Below are 12,486 nucleotides of genomic sequence, written 5' to 3' on the forward strand. Positions count from 1 at the left end.
AAAAGTGAGAGTGAAGTCACTCAGTCATGTCCAACTCTTCGTGACCCTGTGGACTGCAGCCTACCAGGCTCCTCCATCCATGGAATTTTCCAGGCAAGAGCACTGGAGTGGGTTGCCATTGCCTTCTCCTGCAAGGGGTCTGGGGAGGTGTAAATCTGAGTTCAGGAAGAAGTTGCCCTGGCTGCAGCTGCTGATGAGCCAGAGTAAATGGTAATTCAGTTCAGTTCAGTCACTCAGTCGTGTCTGACTCTTTGCGACCCCATTAATCGCAGGACGCCAGACCTCCCTGTCCATCACCATCTCCCAGAGTTAACTCAGACTCACGTCCATTGAGTCAGTGATGCCATCCAGCCATCTCATCCTCTGTCGTCCCCTTCTCCTGCCCCCAATCCCTTCCAGCATCAGAGTCTTTTCCAATGAGTCAACTCTTTGCATGAGGTGGCTAAAGTACTGGAGTTTCAGCTTTAGCATCATTCCTTCCAGAGAACACCCAGGGCTTATCTACTGTTGATCAACTATCCTAAACACTCAGTGGAAGTCAGATTTCTATTCACCCTCACTTGTACAGCATTTACTGGTTAATAAGGAAAGTTATGACCAACCTAGATAGCATATTCAAAAGCAGAGACATTACTTTGCCAACAAAGGTCCATCTAGTCAAGGCTATGGTTTTCCCAGTGGTCATGTATGGATGTGAGAGTTGGGCTGTGAAGAAAGCTGAGCACTGAAGAAGTGATGCTTTTGAACTGTGGTGTTGGAGAAGACTCTTGAGAGTCCCTTGGACTGCAAGGAGATCCAACCAGTCCATTCTAAAGGAGATCAGTCCTGGGTGTTCTTTGGAAGGAATGATGCTAAAGCTGAAACTCCAGTACTTTGGCCACCTCATGTGAAGAGTTGACTCATTGGAATAGACTGATGCTGGGAGGGATTGGGGGCAGGAGGAGAAGGGGACGACAGAGGATGAGATGGCTGGATGGCATCACCGACTCGATGGACGTGAGTCTGAGTGAACTCCGGGAGTTGGTGATGGATGGGGAGGGGCTCGCTGCAATTCATGGGCTCGTAAAAAGTCGGATACGACTAAGTGACTGAACTGAACTGAGTTGACAGTGGACAGTTGCAAATTACACGTAAATTGTTGGTTCATGTAATACAGATGTTTCATCACAATTTTTTTGTTGCTTCATTATTTCTTTCCCTTCTTACCAACTGGTTGGCAGGTTTGCACCTGGAGAAAGACATTCACCCTTTCCAACAAGGAATATAGTCATTACATCCATTCTTTAATACATTAAATTCATTCCGTCTACTATCAAGTCTTCATTGAGCATCATGGCAGATTATATCCTGCCTCCTCACTGTTTCCAGTCTCCTGATTCTCTGTGAGTTACACATTCTTGCTTGTTGCTCTGTTATTTTCAGGGTCTCTTCTTGGCACTGGGAGGAATAGACCTCCCTGCCTCACTTGAGATGTAGTGGGACACAGCAAGGGGTGGGTGCCTGGCACTGGCTTTGCATGTCTGTCTGGCCTTTTCTCTGCCTGGCTGATGGGAAGTTAAATCAGAAGTGCTTCCCTGTGGGGCCTAGGAGGGCTGGTGATGTGGTGCCCTCCAGGTGACATTCCACTCCCCAGTGGGCAGTGGACCTGGTGTGCTCTTTAGTCTCTCAGGCAGGGCCTGCCTGGTTCTTGCAGTTACCCATCAGAGGCCAGGTGAGCACTGCCTGGGCAGGGAATACATCCTGGGTGCAATGGGTGACTGAGGCCTAGAGTTTCTGCAGGGAGATGTCCTGTGCAATGTGCCATGGAGACTGTTTATCCCAGTTTCAGCCACCTCACCTGTCCAAATAGGTACGGCAGGTACAAGGGCAGGCAATAACCACCCCCACAGACATGCAGTAGGGGCCACATGCAGGAATTGGGGCCAGCACTGTGGGAACATAGACAGCGTGGGCTCTGCAAGTCTTAGCTACTTCTTCCATACTGAAAGTTGCCCAGTCTTGTCTGACTCTTTGTGGCCCTGTAGACTATACAGTTCATAGAATTCTCCAGGCCAGAATACTGGAGTGCGTAGCTGTTCTCTTCTCCAGGGGATCTTCCCAACCCAGGTATCAAACCCAGGTCTCTTGCACTGCAGGCAGATTCTTTACCAGCTGAGCCACCAGAGAAGCCCACTTCTTCCATAAAGTAAGGGTAATAGTGGAAGTTCCACCCCAGAGGACACAGTGTTAACACACCCATCCCTTCTCTTCCATTCCGCTCCTAAACAGTGGTTCTTTAGTGGCCAATGGGAACCTATTAGAAACACATTCTCAGGCTCAGCTCATAAACTTGAGTCACCAACTGGCCTTTAAATTGATTCCACTGCATGTTCAGATCTTGAGAATCACTGGTCTAGAATAGACTCGTTCACATTCTCTCTTCCTTCTCCCCCATGCTCTTTCTCTCTACCTTGGAAGCAGCTGCACTTCTTCCTTGCCACAACTGGTTCTGAGAGTCACCACTGGGTGTCAGAGCAGCCCCAGGAATGTCCCTGCTGTCACACCTGCTCTCAGGTCCTTCCAACGTCTGCTGTGTCTGCTGGGGCTTCCCAGACTTAGCCCAGAAAGGGAAGTGCTTGGATCAGGGCATGGGGTTGATTGCAGTGTCTCAATGTCCTGTACCCATGCTTTGCTTCCTTGTCACAGGCTTGGGCTGAAGCACCTGCTCCACGGCTCTGCCTCCAATGTTTCTGGGCTGAGAAGGGCCTCAGGGAGGTCCCAAGAGGCTAAGGGGCCTGCCTGAGATCACCCCTGAGCCTTGACAGGGTGAGGTCTTTGTCCTGTCCTTTCCTCTGTGTGAATCGGCTCAAGCCCACTCAGAGCCTACCCTCCCAAGTGCTCAGCAAACTCCTGCACCCTGCTCAGTGCCAGGTACATCCCTGGGCCAGACAGATAAGGCCGCCACTTTGTGGAGCCCGCAAGGACTCAGCAACCACCCTGCCAGCCAACCAGCCAGGGTGAGGGACAAGGAGGGCTGACAGGGTGGTGGGCGCATGTAAAGAGTAGCTAGGCTACTGGAGGTGTGGACACAGTGGTCAGGGGATGTGGCCATAGAGGTTTGGCAAGTGGAGGTCAGTATCTTGACATGCCTCAGTGGAAGATGGAGAGGGCAGGAGTATTGGTTTGGGACAAGGCCTGCACACAGACCGCGCGTGACACCCCTGCCCCCCCCCCCCCCTGCCTCTCCCCACACTCCGACCCCAGCTTTCCATCCCCAAGCACCTATCTCAAGGGCCTGGTCTCAGGCGTTAGGGCTATCAGCCAGCTCTGAAGCTCCTCTTCTTTGGGGATTAAGCCTCTGAGCACACCAGGTGATGTAAGCTGAGCATCTTTGAGAGTGCAGTGCATGTGGGCTTCATCGACTTTGAGACCCTCACCTAGGGGGCTGTGGCACATGCAGATGAGAGGTCCAGGGGCCACATTTTGGCTTCAGGAGGAGCCACAAGGAGATGCTCAGCTGTGCACACACAGTTTGTATGCGCTCTCCAGATGGCACCCTCAAGGTGCACTCTACATCTAAAGTTGGAAGTGGGTATCACCATTATTGTCATTTGCTGCCAGGGTCGAGTCTGGCCCTGAGTTGCACCCACTCTGAGTATCTGGGCCAGGCTGTCCCTGGTGGCTGTGTGCCACATGCTGCAAGGTCTGTAAGAAAGCCCTGATCACCAGTGTAGGGAGGTGAGTGCCTGCTCAGTGACCAGGGAGGAGATCCCTGGAAAGAGATATGCCCAGCTGTTTCCTTTCCTGCCCTCCTCCCCTCTGAAGCCTCAGCCGTCTGATTTGTAAAAGGGGGACGTGGCAGCAGCTGCCCCAGAGCTAACATCCAGGACACTCTTAAAGACTCTTAAAGAGTGTCCAGCATAGGTGAGCACCTCCTAGGACTGTTTTCACAGGTGAGGACACTGAAGCCCAGGAAGGTAACTCAGTCAGGGCTCCTGTGACTGTCACCTCTCTTAGAACTGGGTTCCAGCATGTACTTGTGGCTGACATGGGGCTAGGTGCTTAGCAGTGGTGGAATTCACTAACATTTGTTGAATATTCAGGTTTGAACAGAAGCATCTTACTAGATCAACACTTGGGCCAACGAGTGACCACGCTGGTGAAGGAGTGATGTCAGCTTGCCCTGGACTGAAGCGGCCAGTGTATAGACAGTGTAGACTGACTGGCCAGTTTTTCCAGACTACATCATGAAGCAGCAAGAAACCTGGTACCAAGTAATGGGAAAGGCCTCTGGTCCCATAGCTATGGAGTCCTCGGGCACTGCAGACTTCCCATTTCCCCCAGGATTCAGGCTGTGCACCTTCCCAACACTGCACTGTCCCAAGCCTCCCTTCTTTTCAGCCACAGGGGGCTTCTTCCCCCTGCATTGACTCTGTTCCCTGTCCCAGTGTCTCCCTCCCCCACCCCTCTTCACTCTTTGCACTTGCTGTTCTTACCCCTTGAACATTCCCTGCCCCGGTGTCCCCCCACCCTTATTCACTCACTGTCTTCCCAGTGTGGACATTGCTCCCTACCCAATGTCTTCCTATTCCCTACCCTATTCTGCCTCCCTCACAGCATGCATCTGCTCCCCAGTTAGTTGCAGCTCATCTTTCAACTCTCAACCAAAAGAGCACTTTCTCAGGGAACTCCACCTCCTGCCCCGACCTTGGAGACAAGCGTCTCATTTCTCTTATGGTGCTTTCCTTTTCTTCACTACTCCTCTGGGGCTCCCCGTTCAATACATGTATATTTTTGTAATTATCCAGTCAAGACTGTCAGTCACTGAGTGGAATTTATCTCTGTTCCTTTTCTAGCTTCAGGCCTCCTGTGGCAGTTGGGGGACTGGAGATACTGAATGAATGAACTTCCATTTATTTAATCTCAATTTTCTTCCTATCACTTGCAAGCGGAAGTCACCAGAGACAAGAGCCCACCATGGCATTGAGGCACTCTGAGGAAATTTAAAGCCTGCTTGAAAGGGGATCTTTGGGATCTCCATTCATGAGGACTGCCCACATGGGGGGTTTAGGCCCCACAATGCCAGACTTGTGTGTGGTCAACTTTCTTCCATGCCCACTGCATGGCCCACTTCCAGTCTGGAAATAGCTGGCACTGCCCCTATGGGGAGGCCAACCTTTGCCTTCTAATAGGAGAGTTTACTAATATTTAAAGAAATTTACTTCAGTGAAGCATTTACTTCTGCCATTTGCCTATTTGTTTTGCCTATGTCTTACATATATTTTGTTCCTCCCTTATTTTTTGTTTGTGTGTGTTCAGTTGATTTTTTTTGTAGTGTACATTTTGATTCTTTTTTTACTTTTCTGTATAATTTTTAGTTATTTTAAAGTGGTTACCTTTAACAATTAACAACCATTAGCCATTGTTTCAATTAAACAAATTTTATTTGAATAATATCAACTTAGTATCAACAATATAGAAATATTCTGCTTGTATACCTTGCCATCCCTTACATTTTATTTTTTTTATTTATTTTTTTAAAATATAAATTTATTTATTTTAATTGGAGATTAATTACTTTACAATATTGTATTTGTTTTGCCACACATCAACATGAATCCACCACAGGTATACACGTGTTCCCCATCCTGAACCCCCCTCCCTCCTCCCTCCTCGTACCATCCCTCTGGGTCGTCTCAGTGCACCAGCCCCAAGCATTTTAAATCATTATTGTTACAGATTACATCTTAATAGATTATTTTCTCATTGATGTTGATTTTTAATTATTGCTTTATGTAGTTGCCTTTTAAATCATATAAGAAAATAAGAGAAGTTACAAACCTAAAGTGCAATAACATCAGCCTTTATATTTACCTATGTAGTCACCTTTGCCATTGTTTTTCATTTCTTCTAACTTTGAGTTAGTGTCTACGGTCTTCTCACATCAGCATGAGGGACTCTCTTAGCATCTCTGGTAGTGTAGGTCTACTTGTAATTCACTCCCTCAGTTTTTATTCATCTGAAAATGTCTTAATTTCACTTTCATTTTTGAAGGATAGTTGGCTGGATATAAAAATATTGGCTGACAGTTCTTTTCTTTCAGGACTTTAAATATGCCATCCAACGTCTTCTGGCTTCCATGGTACAGGTGGAATATCACCTGTTAATCTTATTGAAAATCATTTGTATGTGATGAGTCTGTATTAAGCATTAAGCATTCTTTATGTTTGGCCTTTGATAACTTACTGTAATGTGAGTTGGTGTGGATGTCTTATTCAGCTTGGTATTTGTTGAGCAACTTGAATGTGTATATGCATCAGCAGCTCTGGGAAGTTTTTGTTTATTATTTCTTAAGAATTCTTTCTGTTCCATATTGTTCCTTTCCATCTTCTCCTGAAACTCTGTTATGCATATGTTGGCATTTTTGATGCTATTATACAAGTCAGTCAAGCTTATTAATTATTCTCCATTCTTTTTTCTTTCTGTTCCTTTCAGTTCAGTTCAGTCGCTCAGTCGTGTCCGACTCTTTGCGACCCCATGAATCGCAGCACGCCAGGCCTCCCTGTCCATCACCAACTCCCGGACTTCACTCAGACTCACGTCCATTGAGTCCGTGATGCCATCCAGCCATCTCATCCTTTGTCGTCCCCTTCTCCTCCTGCCCCCAATCCCTCCCAGCATCGGAGTCTTTTCCAGTGAGTCAACTCTTCACATGAGGTGACCAAAGTACTGGAGCTTCAGCTTTAGCATCATTCCTTCCTAAGAAATCCCAGGGTTGATCTCCTTCAGAATGGACTGGTTGTATCTCCTTGCAGTCCAAGGGACTCTCAAGAGTCTTCTCCAACACCACAGTTCAAAAGCATCAATTCTTCGCCTCTCAGCCTTCTTCACAGTCCAACTCACATCCATACATGACCACAGGAAAAACCATAGCCTTGACTAGACGGACCTTAGTCGGCAAAGTAATGTCTCTGCTTTTGAATATACTATCTAGGTTGCTCCTTTAGTGCAGTTCAGTTGAGTTGCTCAGTCATATCTGACTCTTTGCGACCCCATAGACTGCAGCATGCCAGGCTTCCATGTTCATCATCAACTCCCAGAACTTGCTCAAACTCATATCCATTGAGTCAGTGATGCCATCCAACCATCTCATCCTCTGTCATCTCCTTCTCTTCCTGCCTTCAATCTTTCCCAATGTCAGGATCTTTTCCAATGAGTCAGTTCTTCGCATCAGGTTTCCAAAGTATGGGAGTTTCAGCATCAGTCCTTCCAAAGAATATTCAGAACTGATTTTCTTTAGGATGTACTGGTTTGATCTCCCTGAAGTCCAAGGGACTTTCAAGAGTCTTCTCCAGCACCACAGTTCAAAGCATCAATTCTTCGGTTCTTAGCTTTCCTTATCATCCAACTCTCACATCCATACATGACTATTGGAAAAACCATGGCTTTCACTAGATGGACCTTTTTGGCAAAATAATGTCTCTGCTTTTTACTATGCTGTCTAGGTTTGTCATAGCTTTTCTTCTAAGGAGCAAGTGCCTTTTAATTTCTTGGCTGCAGTCACCATCTGCAGTCATTTTGGAGCCCCTCAAATTAAATCTCTCATTGTTTTCATTATTTCCTCATCTATTTGCCATGAAGTGATGGGATTGGATGCCCTGATCTTCATTTTTTGAGTGTTTTAAGCCAACTTTTCCACTCTTCTTTCATTCTCATTAAGAGGCTCTTTAGTTCTTCACTTTCTGCCATAAGGGTGGTGTCATCTGCATATCTGAGGTTATTAGTATTTCTCCCAGCAGTCTTGATTCCAGCTTGTGCTTCATCCAGCCCAGCATTTCTCATGATGTACTCTGCATATAAGTTAAATAAGCAGGGAAACACAATACAGCCTTGATGTACTCCTTTCCCAATTTGGAATCAGTCTTTTGTTCCATGTCCAGTTCTAACTGTTGCTTCTTGACATGCATACAGGTTTCTCAGGAGGCAGGTCAGGTGGTCTGGTATTCCCATCTCTTGAAGAATTTTCCACATTTTGTTGTGATCCACACAGTCAAATGCTTTGGCTTAGTCAATAAAACAGAAGTAGATGTTTTTCTGGAACTCTTGCTTTTTTGATGATCCAACAGGTGTTGGCTATTTGATTTCTGGTTCTCTGCCTTTTCTAAATCCAGCTTGAACATCTGGAAGTTCATGGTTCATGTACTAGTGAAGCCTGCCTTGGAGAACTTTGAGCATTACTTTGCTAGCGTGTGAGATGAGTGCAATAAATAGTTTGAACATTCTTTGGCATTGCTTTTCTTTGGGATTGGCGTGAAAACTGACTTTTCCCAGTTCTGTGTCCACTGCTGAGGTTTTCAAATTTGCTGGCATATTGAGTGCAACACTTTCACAGCATCATCTTTTAGGATTTGAAATAGCTCAACTGGAATTCCATCATCTACACTAGCTTTGTTTGTAGTGATGCTTCCTAAGGTCCATTTGACTTCACATTCCAAGATGTCTGGCTCTAGGTGAGTGATCACACCATTGTGATTATCTGGGTCTTGAAGATCTTTTTTGTATATTTCTTCTGTTCCTTAGATGGGTTCAATTCAGTTGCCATATCTCCAGGTTCATTGGTCCTTTCTTCTGCCTGCTCACATCTTCTGTTGAAGATCTCTAGTGATTTTTGTTTCAGCCATTGTGCTTTTCAATTCCAGAATTTTGGTTTGACTCCCTTTAATAATTGTATCTGTTGATATTCTCAATTTGCTCACATAGTTGTATTTGATTTCCTTTGGTTCTTTTCCATGGTTTCCTTTAAATCATTGAGCATATTTAAGATAGCTTTTTAAAAAATATATAAATTTATTTATTTTATAAGATAGCTTATTTAATGTTTTTGACTAATATTTCCTTCCATTGTCTGTGCTTCCTCAGGAATGGTTTCTGTCAAATACTTACTTTCCTGTGAATCGACTTTTCCTTTGTATGATTTGTAATTTTGTTGTTGGTGTTTTTGAGAGCTGGGGATCCTGAATATTATAATGTGTTTACTCTGGAAATTTGTTTCTTCCCTCTTTAAAGACTGCTGAGGGCTGACCATCATTTAGTGACTTTTCTAAATACACACAAAGGTGTGTATATACACATATATATGAAGATAGATGACACTAAATGTAAGTAAGGAAATATATTTCTCCCGAAATGAGAATATCAGTTAACATAAAATTATAAAAAAGAATAAAACCAATGTTCTGGAAGTGAAAAGCACAGTAGCTGAAATGAAAATCACTAGAGTCATTCAACAGCAAATTTGAGTAGGCAGAAGAAAATCTTGATAACTATAAATCATAATTGTACATCCTTCCTTTTAGTTCTGTTTACCTCTCCTATTTAAAAATGTTGCTGTTTTTGATACAAATGATTTCTGTTTTAGTCACCAAGTATAATTTGTAAGTTATTTAGAGAGAAGTATAATCTATTGTATATATTTATATTTCTTCTCTTACTGTTTTTATTTTTTATTTCTTCTTTGATCACTTCCTTAATGTTTGAAGTATTGCAAGTACTAGCCTTAGTCTATCTTTAAGTCTGTTTATGACAAATTATTTTAACTTTCTTTCATTTCCAAATACCTTTATTTCCTCTTTGTTTCTGAAAGATAATTTCACTAAATATAGAAAATTATATTTGGAATTACCTCAGCATTATGGCAGAGGAAGATGATCTCTTTGTCTCTCTCTTTCAATCTATAGCCAGCAAAACATACATAACTCAGGAAAGGTACCTCTGGCCAACACACCAGGATGCCAGAGAATAGGTAGATGGACTGGACACATAGAGGAGGTGGAACAGTGGAGTTGGTGCCTGCAATCCTGGTCCCCTGGCTGAGGCTACTGAGCCACAGCCCCAGGGAACCTGGTAGGAGTAGGGGAGGCGGTGCACAGGACTCTGGCCTCCTGGCTGCCTGTAGCCGTGGTAACTGGGTAATAGCAGCAGTGGGGCCTGGGACTCCCATCCCTCACAGTGATAGAATCTGCCAACCTGACAATACCTGACACAGCAGAGGCTCCTGCGACCTTCCCACCCTCCCTTTCCCCTTGTGGGTGTGGAGCCTGTGACCCAGGAGATCATGGACATGGTGGTAGAGCCCACCATCTTGGTGCTCCAGGCAGCATGTCAGCAACCTGGCAGCAGTCAAGCACCCATCACTCCAAAGCAGCGAACAGTGATGATGACTCTGGGTGATAACTCTGAGATAGTGGAGAGTTGGAAAGTGTGACTTGCAGTTAAGCAGAGGCTTCTCAGGTAAGAGAAACCAAGAACATATGTTCAGCTACTGAAAAGCAAAAGAAGGGCCTATAATTTCTAACATGTTCAATACTTAGATAGCATATTGAAAAGCAGAGACATTACTTTGCCAACAAAGGTCCATCTAGTCAAGGCTCTGGTTTTCCCAGTGGTCATGTATGGATATGAGAGTTGGACTGTGAAGAAAGCTGAGTGCTGAAGAACTGATGCTTTTGAACTGTGGTGTTGGAGAAGACTCTTGAGAGTCCCTTGGACTGCAAGGACATCCAACCAGTCCATTCTAAAGGAGATCATCCCTGGGTGTTCTTTGGAAGGAATGATGCTAAAGCTGAAACTCCAGTACTTTGGCCACCTCATGAGAAGAGTTGACTCATTGGAAAAGACTCTGATGCTGGGAGGGATTGGGGGCAGGAGGAAAAGGGGATGACAGAGGATGAGATGGCTGGATGGCATCACCAACTCGATGGACGTGAGTTTGAGTGAACTCCGGGAGTTGGTGATGGATGGACAGGGAGACCTGGAGTGCTGCGATTCATAGGGTCGCAAAGAGTCAGACACGACTGAGCAACTGAACTGAACTGAATACTTAGAATCAAGTTTTTTTTTTTAAAGTTTTATCTAAAGTAGAAAGATATTCACTACTTTGGATGTGCTGATGAGGAACAAATTCTCTTTGCTTTGCCAAACTTTTAAAAAAAACAAACAAATTCTAGAGCTGAAGAACTCAATAAATGAGATGATGAATGCTTTAAAATCATTAAAACAGAAAAAACCTAATGAAAGAGAGAATTAGCTGAGCTTGAGGATAGAAATCTATAAATGATGCAAGCAGAATAGGAAAGAGATTTAAGGCCTAAAAAGAGAGAAAATTCTACAAGAGCTATAAAACTCTTTTAGGAAGGAAAACATCATGGTAACGGCCATCCCAGAAAGAGGAAAGAGATAGAGGGAGGAAAGAGTTCCCAGAAATAATAGCTGAGAACTTCCCAAACTTGGGGAAGGAATTGAATAGTCCATGAAGCTAAAATAATACCTAATTACCTCAGTGCAAAAAGACTTTCCAAGACACATTATATTAAAATTATCAAAATAAATTACAAAGAAATTTTGAAGGCAGCCAGGGACCAAAGGATGGTAGCCTACAGAGGAACCTCCATTAGGCCATCAGCAGATTACTCAGCAGGAACTCTACAGGCCAGGAGGAAGTGAAATGACATTCTCAAAATATTGAAGGATTAAAACTGTCATCCAAAAAAATCCTATTTCAGCAATTTTCCTTTAGATGTGAAAGAGAAATAAGGGCTTTCAGAGATGAATAGAAACTGAGAGTTCATCAAAACTAGATTTGTAAGAAAAATGGAAAGGAACTTTCCTATGAGTGATGAAAAGGCAAAAGTACCCAAACTTTGAGTAAGGTGATAGGTAGAATCAGAAAATTGCAACTCTTCCTCAGAATAGGTTTTTTAAACACTTTATCAGAGCATAAAAGCTAAAGGAAAAAAGGCAGAAAAAATAACTATAGCTACTTAAATTTGGTAACAAACTCACAACATAAAAAGGAGTAATCTGAGACAACAAAAAAGCCAAAGGGGAAAAGGAAAATGATGAAACCCAAATAGGCAAATGAAGACAAGTTGCTGTCAGCAGCAAAAGAACTGTTTCATCTGTGAGATGTTTTGTACAAACATTATGGTAATCACAGAACATAAACAGAGCAGAGACATGAAATACAGAAAAAGAGGAAACTAAAAAGACAATCACAGAAAATGACCAAACTGAAATAGTAGACAGAAAAACAAAGAAAAGAAGCAATGGAGATACAGAGCAACCAAAAAACAAAATGGCAGTACTGATCCCTCGCATAGCAATAATTACTCTATGTAAGTGAAGTGAATTAACAAATCAAAAGACACAGCATTAGACCTAACTATTGCTGCCTCCAGGAAACTCACCTCAGCTCTAAAGACAAATGTAGGCTCAAAGTGAAGGGATGATACTCCAAGCAAATGGCAGCATAAATATACCAGGTTTAGTCATTCTTGTATCAGCCAAAACAGGCTTCACACCAAAAAAGGTAAGAAGAGATGAAAATGGACAGGAGAAAATTCAGTAATAAGACAATAACAGTGATTAAAATATATGCACCTAACATAAAAGCACCAAAATGTATACAACAATTTTTAACACACTTAAAGAGAAATTTACAGCAGCACA

This window comes from Capricornis sumatraensis, chromosome 3, assembly GCF_032405125.1.
Source record: "Capricornis sumatraensis isolate serow.1 chromosome 3, serow.2, whole genome shotgun sequence".
Taxonomy (NCBI): Eukaryota; Metazoa; Chordata; class Mammalia; order Artiodactyla; family Bovidae; genus Capricornis; species Capricornis sumatraensis.